The sequence below is a fragment of the Podarcis pityusensis genome (assembly GCF_964106645.2).
Source record: "Podarcis pityusensis genome assembly, chromosome: 1".
Lineage (NCBI taxonomy): Eukaryota > Metazoa > Chordata > Lepidosauria > Squamata > Lacertidae > Podarcis > Podarcis pityusensis.
In genome coordinates, this window is record NC_138028.1 from 90,828,019 (window position 1) to 90,841,369 (window position 13,351).

Below are 13,351 nucleotides of genomic sequence, written 5' to 3' on the forward strand. Positions count from 1 at the left end.
TGTGTTGAATATATGCTATATGGTAATTTATGGACCTAATAGGTATCTAAAGCTATTTGCACATAACAAAATATGTACATCATAGGAGCCTACACAATACAAAACACTGTTGCTGTATGTAAGTTTTATTTGTTTTTTATCTTATATTTTGGAAATGTACATCCAGGTGTGTGTTTTTTCCCCCCTCCACTCTCAGAGGCAGAGGCAGAATACTTCTGAATACCAGGTGCTGGGCCCTGCCAATGTGGCATGGGATGCTGCGCTCAGATCGTGGGCTTCCCAGCGGCATCTGACCGGCCAGGTGTGAGAACAGGATGCTGCACTGACTAGGTGGGACCCGGCACGGCTCTTCTGGAGTCCTGACGCGCAATGCTAGCCCACAACAACGATGCACTAAAGGCAAGAAGCGTAAGGGGGCGGAATGGATCTTTTCCTCCCATTAAGGAGGAAAAAAAGATGGAGCGAAGGGTGGCCAGGATCAAATAGCAGCGCGTACACAGGGCAGGGATCTGGAAAGCGCAGAGTTGGGAGCGGCGCGTGCCGTTCTTTGGCACCGATGATGGCTAGGGAAGCGCTAGCTTGGCTTTATTTGCGGAATAAAACCGCCGCCCCTCCCTTCTTAACCGTTGCTGGACGATCCCTCCAGCAAGCCCACGTGCAAACAGCCAGGGATCCCAAACGACTGAAGGAGCAGCGCGTCTAATGCCCCCTTAAGGTGCCGCCGCCGCCGCCGCCCCCCAAACGCCTGCACCTTGTAAATCCACCTTAAAAGCCAATTCATGGAGGGAACTGGGGAAGGACCAGACCATTTTCCTGAAGGAGCTGGGTCCGCTCTTTCTGACCCCGATGCCAAAAAGATTGTCTCCGTCTCTGTCCGCCTTAAACAAACCCGTTCAGAAAAATAAAGCCTGCCAATCGCTTTCTTCCCTCCCCGCCGCCTTCCCGCGCGCGTTTGAGCCCATTCTATTTGTAATCGTCCCGGTCGGCCTTTAAAGAACCCCACAGAGAGGTCGCTGTAGCTTTAAGAGGGTAGAGCCGGGCTGATTGGACGCGGACGGGGAGGGGGCAGGAGAAGGCGTGACTGACGGGGAGGGGGCGGTTTCATGACCATCTTCTCCTCGGAGTGCTTTTCCAAAGGGAAGGATTTACTTTGAAGAGAAAGAAGCGCCAACTGGAGCCAGAGAGCGTCTTGTCCTGGGACGGGCGAGGCTTGGGCCAAGCCGGGTGCTGGCGGTGAGTGACTTCTGGGCTGCATAAAGCGCAATCTTTTTTGTTTTGTTTTCCCCCACCGAGAGGCGATGCATGTGAATCTTGAGCAGAGTTCTGCTATCAAAGCTTGCGATTGTCAAACGCTGCACACCCTGTAACTTGAAGATCTCTCATTTCCAGAAATGTAGATCTCTCTTTGTATTAACTAGCCTGGCCAGAGTTATAATTCTACCCCTTCGAAGAGGTGCCAGTGAAGAACTTTGCCTGTGTAGTTCGCCTCTTTCCTGCAAACTATTTTCTGTTCTTTAAATGACTAAATATAGTTCTGTTCGGATGACCTAATTTGTTGGGCGATATAGGGAGAAGCCTCTTTTTTGGTAACTGTTTAGCAGTACAGTTATTCGTGAGCAATAATAATTTATGCAGCATACTTAGGAATGCTCCCCCCCCCCGCGTCGGTTCTGTGTTTACTCAGAAGCATGTCCCATTGTACTAAGTGCGGTTTGTTTCCAAGCTAAATTTGTACAGAACTGCAGCCTCAGTTGATCATAGTATATTTCACATGCCTGACCTTTATGCTTGGACTCTTCTCTGGCTGCTTTTGGAGATTCCTTTCAAGAATATACTTTTTTAAAAAAAAAAAAAAAAAAAAAGGAAAATGCATACACCTCTCTTTTCTAAAAGATCATTGGCTCAAAAACCGAAAGCCTCAGAACTGAAGCTATTGGCCTGAAAGGTACATAATAAAGAGCTGGAAACAAAAACAAAAAGCTGCTTCACAGCAGGGGAAGATGAAGGAAATGAATGAATAGCAAGCTTATACCACAGTAGCATGCACGTTTACTCAGAAATAAGTCTCACTTTGTTCAATGGGACTTGCTCCCAAGTAAGTGGTTCTAGGGTTGCAGCCTTAACGAATATTTTTTTTTGTACACAAAGAACAACTAGCATACAGAATGTAATGTCCTGACTGAAAATCTGGTCTCTAGCTAGGTATGAAACAGATTTCATGCGGAAAAACCCAGTCAGTAGTTAAGCCAATTCATATAAGCAACATAAGGCTGATCTACCAGATTGATTCTGTGTTGTGCAGTGTTGGGTTTGTCCAGAATCTGGCACTGTGGACTTGGCTAAGTGAAAATATGAATAGTTGGAAAGTGGATTACCCCATCTTTGCCCAATTTATTGTAGGAGTTTACAGCCGAAGCCTCTGTTCTTCTGCTCTTAAAGCAAGCCCCTGTCAGTCTTATTCTCAGGAAATTGCAGCCTTAAGAAAGTAACTGATACTGGTCATTGTTAAGAGTTCAGAAGGTGTATCTGTGCTTGACAATGTCAAAACAAGACTAGTTTTTCAGTGCATCAGATGGAATGGACTCTCATCCTCAGAAGCTTTTGTCACAGTAAACTTTTCAGCCTTTTTAAGGAGCTACTTCTTTTGTGTCACGCACAAAGTAATAGACTAATATGGTTATCCCTCTGAGGGTCGAAATGTGAAATGGATGAGGTAAAATAACCTTGTGATGAACTGCTTCTCTCAAAAAGTTGCATGTGACTTGACTCTTTGGCATGTAGCCATGTGACAGCATTGCCACACATCTAGCTTGCAACATTTAGGGCTTCTTTACACGTGATTTTCCTTGTACGTGGGGGGGCGGGGGGAATTAGCACAATGTGTTATGCCTATTCTATGCATTTGCGTCTCCTGCAGTGGCGTGCATGGAAACTGTTGCCCCTTTGTCACAACAACGCTTCAGCCACATTGCAAGTGTAGCTGCAAACTTGAGCCTGTAAGAGGGGAAACTGACTACATACGCCACATCACGGGCATAGCCAGGATTTAGGGGGGGGGCAGAATCAAGTTATCTGCGACACAATATTTTATTTATTTACATGGTTTAGGGGGGCAGCTGCCCTCCCTGCACCCCCATTCACCACATGCCATGTTTGTGCCCGGATTCACTGCTTCCATATTCTCAGCTGCATTAGTTCAGAATGCAAATTGTTGCTAGCCCATTTTGTCACAGGACTAAAAGGCACTTTTGAAACTCGTATTTGTGCCTTGCATGAATGCCTCTGATGCATGGTGGAATATAGAAGAGATATGGAATGTTTGCAAGCATGTTTCCTTTTGTGCAGACAGGGGAGGAGGGCTGGTGAAAAGACGAGAGAGGAGATGGATGGGAGGAACTATAGCCACCTCATCAAACTTGCAGACAGTTCTTGGACCAGTCACTATCCTTAGTTCCACAGTAGCCACTGGTACCCTCCAGCTCCACTCCCATCAGCTAGCATGGCCAATAGTTGGGAATGATAGAAGTTGCCGTCGGCAACATCTGGAGGGCACCATGTTGCTTACCCTTGTTTTAGATTAATCTTTCTCACGCAACTATTGTAAAGTGAAGGAATGGATTTGGAAGAATGGCATAGTATAAGTAAATGAACTTTTAAACCAAGGCTTATTCATAATTTTAAATGCATTGCCTGTTTGTGGCTGGGTTTTTTGTGTTGTTTTTTGTCTAGGAGTCGACATCACTTTCACAAGAAAGTAAAAGTATTATTTTGTGGTGGGGAGAGATTTCTCTGCAGTGATGTGGAATGCCCTCCACTAAGTGGAGCAACCTGAGCCAACACTGATTTAGTCCAAAGTTTTAAGACGTATTTATTTGCTCTGAGTATTCAGTCTGGATTGTTTAACCTGCTCTGCGATTGGCAGATTTTAGCTGCCTTAATTTGCTGTTGCTACATTTAGTAACTCTGCTGTATGGTTGCCTTATTTGTTAACTTAGTATCCATTGAGAGGAATGTGGGTATAAGTATTTTCAATAAATAAAACGCAAAGACTGGAGGATCAGAAGATACATATATCAAGTTGTTTGTATGCCACGTTGCCAGTTTATCCATGTTCAAGGTGGCTTACAACATGAAAATAATAATAATAACTGCAACATAACAAAAGCAGTCATAATCAGTAAACCAAACATCAAAAGTACGCAGACAAACTGAACAATTTCCACATAACTCACAACAAGATCTAAAATAAAGATACCAAAAACCAACAAGAGTGCAACAGCCTCTGTTTTTGTCATTGGAGTCACTCAGGGCTCTGTCATCCCAAGCCGGGTGGGAAAAGGCCAGCAAGGCAAGGAGCAGGTCTTCCAGGACTCACAGCCAAGATGCCTCACACATGCACACAGAGTATCAAGTCTTGGTGAAGAGTCAATTGATACAACTAAATAGATGGTTCATTTTCCCCAAAGACAAGAGATGTATGAAGGAATCCATTGTGAATGCAGTGTGTGACAATCAAGTCAAGCGTGCTGTAGTGGATAGAGTGCTTGACTGGGTTCAACTGCTGATTCAGCCACTAAGCCATACAGTATTTCACTAACCTGGGTCCTCCCAATGTTTTGGACTACAACTCCCATCATCCTTAATCATTGGCCATTCTTCCTGGGACTGATGGGAGTTGTAGTCCAAAATACCTGGTGGTCGCGAAAGGCTGCACTAAACTCCTCAGACAGCCTTGGCCCATTTACTGTGTCCTAGCCTAACCAACTCACTGGGTTGCTGGGCGGATGAATGAGGATAACCTTCCATGGGCTGCCCTGATCTCCCTAAAGGTTAAATAGGACCATATGCCTCACTTGAGTCTTTCTGTGTTCCTATTACTCCCCCACCCCCACCCACACACACACCTACCTTTATCATTGGAACATTCTTGCATGGTAGGTTATTCTTAAGCAAGACCTCCTAGTGAGATTCATGACTTATATAGCTATTAGCTTTCTTGTTTTCACAGGCATTTATGCCTTCATAGTATTGTATGGTGTATGCTTTTATGTTTTCCTTTTTGGCAGCTTGTATTCTACATGTTGCCACCTTTTATTGTTCATTGTGCTATGCCAAAAGCTGTAATCAAGTTTGTAATCTTCTAAGATCTATTGCACTGCCCCACCAAACCAGTTGGACAAAATGTTTCAGATTAAGATACGAGCCCACTTGCCAAATGAGGTCTCCTGATCTCCTCCCACAGGGGTGGGGACCCTGTGAACCTCCAGATCTTGTTGGATGCTTACAAACTATGGATCTTCTTCCCATCTGTTTGGAGGTGGTGTAAGACCCACCTCATCCATTTAGCTCTGGGTTTTTTAATTTTTTAAAAAACTGCTTTTTATAGTTCAAGAAATTCTGTAATGATGTTGTTGTGTTTTCAGTTTTAATTGGATTTTTAAAAAGACATTCACTATGAACAACTCTGAATTGCTGTGAAAGTGGTATAGAAGTATTTTAATTTTTAAAAATGCATTAATGAAATGTATTTCCCTTTTAGGAATCAGTCCCTTGATAATAATAATAATAAAAATGCATGTGTAGTGTTAGAGGGACTCTGTCAGCATCAAAAAGAAGCATATATACCCTAAATATATTCAATACAACATGAAAGGTCCTGACCTTGAAACTGAATCTTCCCATAACATTTGCTGGAAATCGATGGACATTTTAAATGGCTGCAAAAATCCATTTGTGTGGGGCTGGGTTCTAGGATGGATGCAATTAAGAGAAATTAGCAAGGGAAAAGTTAACTGGCAAAGAAGTCCAATTTGCCCACGGCAGTGAAATACTTCTGGCTGCCAGAACTCTCAGTATGGAATAAGGTGTGCTCTACAACTGCAGCTTCTGCTTGGGACTAATGTCAGGCAACTAATGAATAGTTACCATGGGTACACGCACAAAAAGTTGCCGCCCCCTATTATAGGGGGTCATATCCATCAGCCTGGATTTGAGACTGGGGAGGTGCCAGACCATTGTAATGGAGTGGATGAGAACCTATAAGCTGAAGCTGAATCTCAACAAGATGGAGATGCTGTGGTTAGGTGCTTCTCTGGTCTGGGAATTAGGTAGCCCAGCTCTGAACATGGTTACACACACACACACACACACACACACACACACCCATATGTCGTTCAGGAGCACTTTAGATCCTGCTTTGACCCTGGGTGCCCAGTGGTTTGCCAGCTATGACCATTCTTGGACAGAGCCTGGCTAGAGTAATCCACACTCTGATTATCTCTTGGTTGGATTACTGCAATGCACTGTACGTGGGGCTGCCCTTGAAAATGAATCAGCAGCTACCACAGGTATGTTAGTATAGGAATGATGCCTCCATCTTCCTGTCAGATTCATGCCTCTTTTTTCCTGCCTGCTGACCTATGGAGAAAGAGCATCTCATCAGAATTGGCCCCCAAAACATGCTGCCTGCTGAAGGGGTGGCCTGCCAACTATTCTTAAATTTTGGCAAATACAGATAGCTTATGAAATATATACTTTGTGGGTGTTCTAAATACTGAAGGTAGAATTCAACTTCACGCTGTTCCAGTCATTCATGCCTGCAGAAGCATTCCAGCTTGCCAGACAGAACAATGCCCCCCCCCCTCCAATATGCTCTTCTGGGCTTCTCCCAACCACTGCCCCCAGGGCCAATTGCAGGGGGGAGGAAAGCCCCATGATGCAAGTAGAGGTTATTGCACAGGGCTTTTGCTGATGGGGCTGGTTAGGTGAATATTACTAATTTACCTGTCTCCTAGCTTTGGGTATTTTATTTTTCAATTCTGCTAAAGCACACAAGAGTTATCGGTTTTGCTATGTCTAGACAAAGAGGGTTGTGTCTTCAGCTTTGGCATGGTGTGACTTTTGCTGGTGGAGCTGCATTTATTATAACTGCAAAAATGGAGAGGAACAGAAGGAAGTTCACTCCCTCAGATCTGGGTTCCGACCCACTGACTCATACTCTTAACAGCAAGGTCAGAGGTTATCATGCAGCCTATAGAAAGAAGATGGGAGTCTTGTATTACTAGGTTCACAAAGCAACCCTATGCTTGCTTAGTTGGAACAAAGCTCTATAGCTACGGACTGGGGTGCTTGACTATGTGATTTGATCACCCCTGCCTGATCAAGGTAGGCCCTACCCCATCAAGACAAGTTTCGCCCCTCAATTCTGCTTACACTCCAAGTCCTCCTCTGCCTGCTAGCCTATGTCCCTTTCCCCAAAGAGGGATAACTCTGTACAGTTTTCCTCTCATTGCAAGTAGCAGGCATAAGGGAGGGCTGTATTTGGGATTACAGGACAGGGAGAGGGGGGCAAAGGGTTAAAGCCCTCTACCCCAGTGTCATGCACCCCAATCTGCTCTGTGTGCAGGCTGTAAACGATGCAAAGGCAAGCTACACGTAGTTTGACCTTAAGTAATAATGACTCTGATTGAACTTCCGTGTAATCTGTTGCAGAGTGAGATCTTGTCATTCTTATCATCTCAAGAATAGCTTTGGTGACCACACACACACTCACGACTTTATTTGTCCAGGAAGGATGTGAAACCCAATTTCTGTTTACTAGCAGACTTGCGGGCTGATTTCACTTACTCACAGTTTTACAGAGGAAGTGAACATTGCATAAAATAAAACGCCTTTCCCCTTTTTTCCTTACAAGAGAGAGAGAGAGAGATTCTTAAACTGGGTGGAACATCCCAAGAAAGTGAAAGGGGATGGATGAACAACTGATCCGCAATCTGAAACAGCAAAGGGGTTTTGCTTTTTGCTTTTTCTGCCTTTATCGGCCTGAGAAATGCTAACTGTGTGAGGGTGGGGCTGCCAAAGAGACACCAGAGAGACATGAAAAAAAATCAAACCTGATGGGTTCCGTCTGCCCAAGCAGCTGGACGCCAGCCCCGGCCATACGCAGGCTTGTGCTTTTAATTGGCAGCGGTGCATCGTGATGTAAGTGGAGAGCATGGAGATGATGAATCACGCTCGTAACTGGCACAGCGCCTCGCGTGTGCTTCCTAGCAGAAGATGCAGCAACAGGAGGCTAGGACTGCATGGAGCAAGAACTGCTCTGTGTGTGCCTCGGAAACTTCGTGCTATTCCGTGTGGAACAAATAAGTCATTCTTGGGTGTGTTGATGGCTGAATGGGGGGGGGGGGGTAGGTGGGGAATGAGGTGCTCAGCCATGTGATCACCCCCTACCTGAGTTCTTGCAAATAGAATTGAGGCAGGCAAGTATGTGTGTGTGTGCATAATTATTTTCCATCTATATATGTTATGCAAGAAGAATTCAGTTAAAAGCATCCATCACGCCCCATATATCAAAGGGGATATCTATTAATAATACGATCAACTCATTATTCTGAGTTCCCCGGTATCGTAGTTAAAATATGGAACTCACTTCCACAGGAGGCAGTGATGACCTCCAGTTTGGATGGTTTTATAAAAATAAAAAAAAAGACGAGACAAAATCGTGGAGGATAAGTCTGTCAATGGCTGCTAGCCATTCTGGAGACTGTGCTCTACTTCCACGGCTGGAGGTGAAATCCTTCTGAACACCAGTTGCTGGAAATCATGCTATTGTTCTCAGGTGCTGCTTGCTGTTTTCCATTTGGGGCATCTGTGAAAACAGGAAGGGACTACTGCATCTTAAGGGACGCGGGTGGCACTGTGGGTTAAACCACAGAGCCTAGGGCTTGCCGATCAGAAGGTCGGTGGTTTGAATCCCCACGACAGGGTGAGCTCCCATTGCTCGGTCCCTGCTCCTGCCAACCTAGCAGTTCGAAAGCACGCCAAAGTGCAAGTAGACAAATAGGTACCACTCCGGCAGGAAGGTAAACGCCGTTTCCGTGCACTGCTCTGGTTCGCCAGAAGTGGCTTAGCCATGCTGGCCACATGACCTGGAAGCTGTACGCCAGCTCCCTCGGCCAATAAAGCGAGATAAGCGCCGCAACCCCAGAGTCGGTCACGACTGGACCTAATGGTCAGGGGTCCCTTTACCTTTACCTTACTGCATCTTAAAATACCATACTATAGCACCAAATACAATAAAGCCCTTCTCCTTATTTATAATTGATTCATTTTTCAAAATTCAAATTCTGTCTGTACTTGAGGAGTTCCCTGCTGGATCAGACCCAAATCCCAAACTGGTCCCACACCGTCCTGTTTGTCTTTCACTTATTTGGCAACATATAGAAAGCAGCTTCTTAGACTCTAGAGTCTTCCTCTGAGTTGGTCATAGGCTGGATGGACCATAGGTATATTGCAAAGCTAGAAGGAACCCAAGATGTCATCTGGCCAACTCTCCATCCCAAGGCAGAAGTCTCCACATACCAGCCAGACACTTACTTCCCACAGTCCGGTATAACAAATCCAGCTTTCCAACATTTCAGACACAAGCATTTTCCATCCCTGTTATCTGAGATCCCTGCAGCAACACTGATAGTAATATGTCATGCCAGCAAAGTGCAGGATCTGCTCCACAATGGTGTTCAGTGGGGCTTACACAGGTTTGCAGACTGAAGGCGCTTGAGAAGGGTAGATGATTCCTGTTCTTCCAAAGCTGTGTAAAAATGGCAAGCTGCCTCAGCATGAATGCCCTTTCAGTTACTTAAAACAGTCATTTGTGACATTTCAGTGTGACACAACTCTGTGGAAATCTAAATGTGAAAAAAGGAAAAGAAAAAAAGAACAGCTGAGTTTTCCTTATGCAGAGTTTTGGAATCCAATGTATTTGTACTTGATTTCTGAAGATTGGTATGAGCTCTGAAAATAATAAGAGTAGAAGGGTAAGCGAAAGTGTTTTTCTAATCTGTGCTATAATAACACACGTGTGTGTGTGTGTGTGTGTAAGGCAAATCTGATAAGTAATTCACTTTCAAGGCTACAAGGGGATCATATTATCCACAAGCTTGAGAAGGAACTTGAAAGGTTAAGGAAACATCACTCAGAACTATTGCTTTAAAGATCAAAGAGGCCGGACTCCTGTGAAATGCTGAGAAAGTAAAGAACACGAGGGACTGAGTCCCAATTTGAAACAGAACTTGTGCAAAAGCAGGAGATAAGAGAGCAGGCAAAAGCGGGATGGGTTTTGGGACAGCATTTGTCGCAGCAGTTTAGACTTGGTGTGGAAATCTGGCAGGCAATGGGAGAGGAGGGGGGAAAGATCAATCATGCAAAATATGTTCTGTGTCTTTCTTCCGGAGTATCTGCAACGGACTCTTGCAGAAAGACCATCATATCCAGGACCATATTTCAAGAGGTAAAAATGCGGACACAAAAAGTTGTTGAGCTTTTTTAGGGCAATCACTGCCAGAGCCCGGGTTGCCAGAGCCTGAACCCAAACCACCCATGCACACACAAACAAAAAAAATGGAAAACCCAAAATCCAGGGCATTTGCTTTAAAATGTAAAATTTCCTCCAAACGTGCATGTAGGACCCCCAAAAGAGGACATGTCCAGGAATTCCCAGATGTATGGCAACCCTACTTGGAGTCTTACCTATTTGTGACCCATCTATGCTGCCTGTTTTGTGGAAGGCAGCATAACAGTTGAGGCCTTCTGAGCTGGCCACATTGCGTTCCTAAATATGACTGGCAGAGTTGCTACCTCTGATATTACCAGCAGCTACTGGCCATGATAGCTATATTTTACCTGCACTGTCAGAGGTGTTATGTCTCTGAATACCAGTTGCTGGGAATCTCAGGCGGGCAGAGTGCTGTTGTGCAGATTGCAGGCTTCTCACAGACATCTCATCAGCCACTGTGAGAATAGGATTCTGGACTTGATGGACCACTGCCCCCCCCCAAACCCCACATTTTAGAAAGGAATAGGATGCCAATCAGATCAACCCAAGGCTTGGTTAAAAAAGAATGTTTTTGCCTGGTGCCTAAAGGTGTACAATGAAGGCACCAGGCGAACTTCCCTGGTGGGGAGGGGAACTTCCCACAGAGGGGGAGCCACTGCAGGGAAGGCCCGTTCTCGTGTTGCCACCCTCCAGACCTCTCAAGGAGGAGGCACATCAAGGAGGGCCTCAGAAAATGATATCAGGGTCCGAGTAGGTTCATATGGAAAGAGGCAGTACTTGAGGTATTGTGGTCCTGAGCCGTTTAAGCCTTTATAGGTCAAAACCAGTACTTGAATTGGGCTTGGAAACTAATTGGTAGCCAGGGCAGTCCTGCTCTCTACAACATCCTAAGTCTGTTCCATCTTCTCCATTACAGCAGATCAGATATTTGAAGACTGTTGTCACATCTCCCGGCTAAGCACACCCAACTCTTTCAACCATTCCTCATTCAGCTGTTTCCAGAACACTGCCCTGGTCTTCCTCTGGACATGGTTTGAGCAAGGTGTTCTGTATGCAGCAACATGCGGCATGAATCTGCAACCTCCTTTCCTTTTCCTGCCTTGGGATGCCCAGAGAGTTCAGCTGCAGCTGAACTGTTCAATATTCCCTGATATCCAGGCTTGAAACCCTGAGAGGTCTGGGGTTTTGTTTTTTTAAAAAAAGAAAAAATCCTAATAGTTGCGGTGTAACTCAATACAACATTGTAATACAATTTCTCCCTGCCCTCCCCATCAAACCGTGGCAGGATGGGGGTGGGATTTGCTGCAAATTCTTCACAGATGGCATACTTATGTGGGAGTCTGCATTTCAAATATGTTCATGTTCCAGGCTGTTTTAAAAAAAGAAATAGAAAAAAGTGGAGATTTTCTCTCTCTGTGGAAAATAGATCTGACTTTAAAATGCCTCTTCTCTTCCCCCCACCCCCATTCCAATTAAAACAACCATACCCTTTCATTTCTTGCAATACTTAGCTCTAATCTATACTATAGCTATTCCGAAAGGCTGTGTTATAATGTCACTGCCAGATTCAGCTCAGAAATGGTACCTGGTGGAAGGCCAGTTCAAAAACCTTTTTGTGCTTCTTTCAAGAGGTCCAAATGCACCCATGGATGCTAGAATGGGGAGGGGCGCTGAAAGTGTTGCTAAGTTAGTCACTAGATGGACTCAGAAGTTTCTTCTTACTGTTCTTGTTTAGGAGATACAATAATGTTCTTGTCTGTCTTCCCGAGTCGAGCATCCTCTAAGCCTTACATGACAAGAGGACGGAACTTTGACTTGGTGTGCATCGTCTCCTCCCAGTAATGAAAATGCATTATTATTCTTATTATTCATTAAATTTGTGTACAGCCCTTCATCCCCGGATCTCAGGGCGGTTCACAACATAAAATTGCAATATAAAACCCACAAAATACATAGGAAAAATAAAAGCAACAGCAAACCAATAATTCCCCTCCCTCACAACGTATTTAAAAGGGCATTGGATGCCAATCATCCAAAGGTCTGGTTGAAGAGGAACATTTTTTCCTTGCGCCTAAAGATCTATAATCTATAGCTGAACCTCCCTGAGGAGAGCGTTCCACAAATGGAGAGCCACTGCCACCCTCTGGACTTCATGTGGAGGAGGCACACAAAGAAGGGCCTCCGAGGATGATCTCAGGGCCTGAGTAGGTTCATATGGGGAGAGGTGGTCCTTGAGGTATTGCGGTCCTGAGCCATTTAAGCTCAGGTCAAAACCAGCACTTTGAATTGGGCCCGGAAACTAACTGGCAGCCATTGCAATTGGGCCAGGATTGATGTAATATGCTCAAACTGTCTTGACCCAGTGAGCAACCTGGCTGCCGAATTCTGTCCTAGTTGAAGTTTCTGAACCATCTTCAGAGGCAGCCCTACATATAACACATTTCAGTAATCTACCCTAGAATATTAGAAGAGCCCTGCTGGATCAAGCCAGCATCCTGTTCTCACAGTGTCCAGCCAGTTGTCTTCCCAAACTCATCCTTCCAAACTCAGTGCTTTCTTTTTGTTGATGTTCATCACCTTGCGTGTGAGTGTGTCTTTGCTGCCTGTGGTAGCTGTTTAGTTCTAGCATTCATGGCACTTTTATCAAGCTAGGAATACCAGCACCTTCTCTTTTTTTCAGCCAACCCTCCAACTCATACCTTTCACCAGAACTTCCCAGAGAAGGCTACAGAATAAGAAAACAATGCAGTAGAACACAACTCATAACCAGTCAAAAGCAGCTGCTGGAAAGGAGGAGAGTGCTATTGCCCTCATTTTCCATCTGTGGTCTTCCCAGAGACATCTGGGCTGCATAGACCTTTCCATCTGATCCCCCAAGAAACCACTTATGGGCTATTGGCCACACAACTCTACTGTGAAATGTGCACTCTGTTCACTCTTGAGAGACTGTTCCATGAATGTCTATATAGTATATAATTTTGGGTGCTGTTGTCTACTGTCAATAAGCCAAACTTATTA

The 13,351-nt window shown here is 44.9% G+C and overlaps 1 protein-coding gene across 2 annotated transcripts in view; it reads left to right on the forward strand.

Moving 5' to 3' along the window:
* The first annotated feature begins 1,074 nt into the window (after positions 1-1,074).
* The window catches only part of MRAS (muscle RAS oncogene homolog), a 43,555-nt gene continuing 31,278 nt past the window's right edge, over positions 1,075-13,351 (forward strand). The window contains exon 1 of one of the 2 annotated variants that reach the window (XM_081009240.1): positions 1,075-1,233. The gene's annotated coding sequence lies outside the window, so the exon portion shown is untranslated. The remainder of the gene's footprint in view (positions 1,234-13,351) is intronic. The other variant, XM_081009242.1, reaches the window with a different exon arrangement.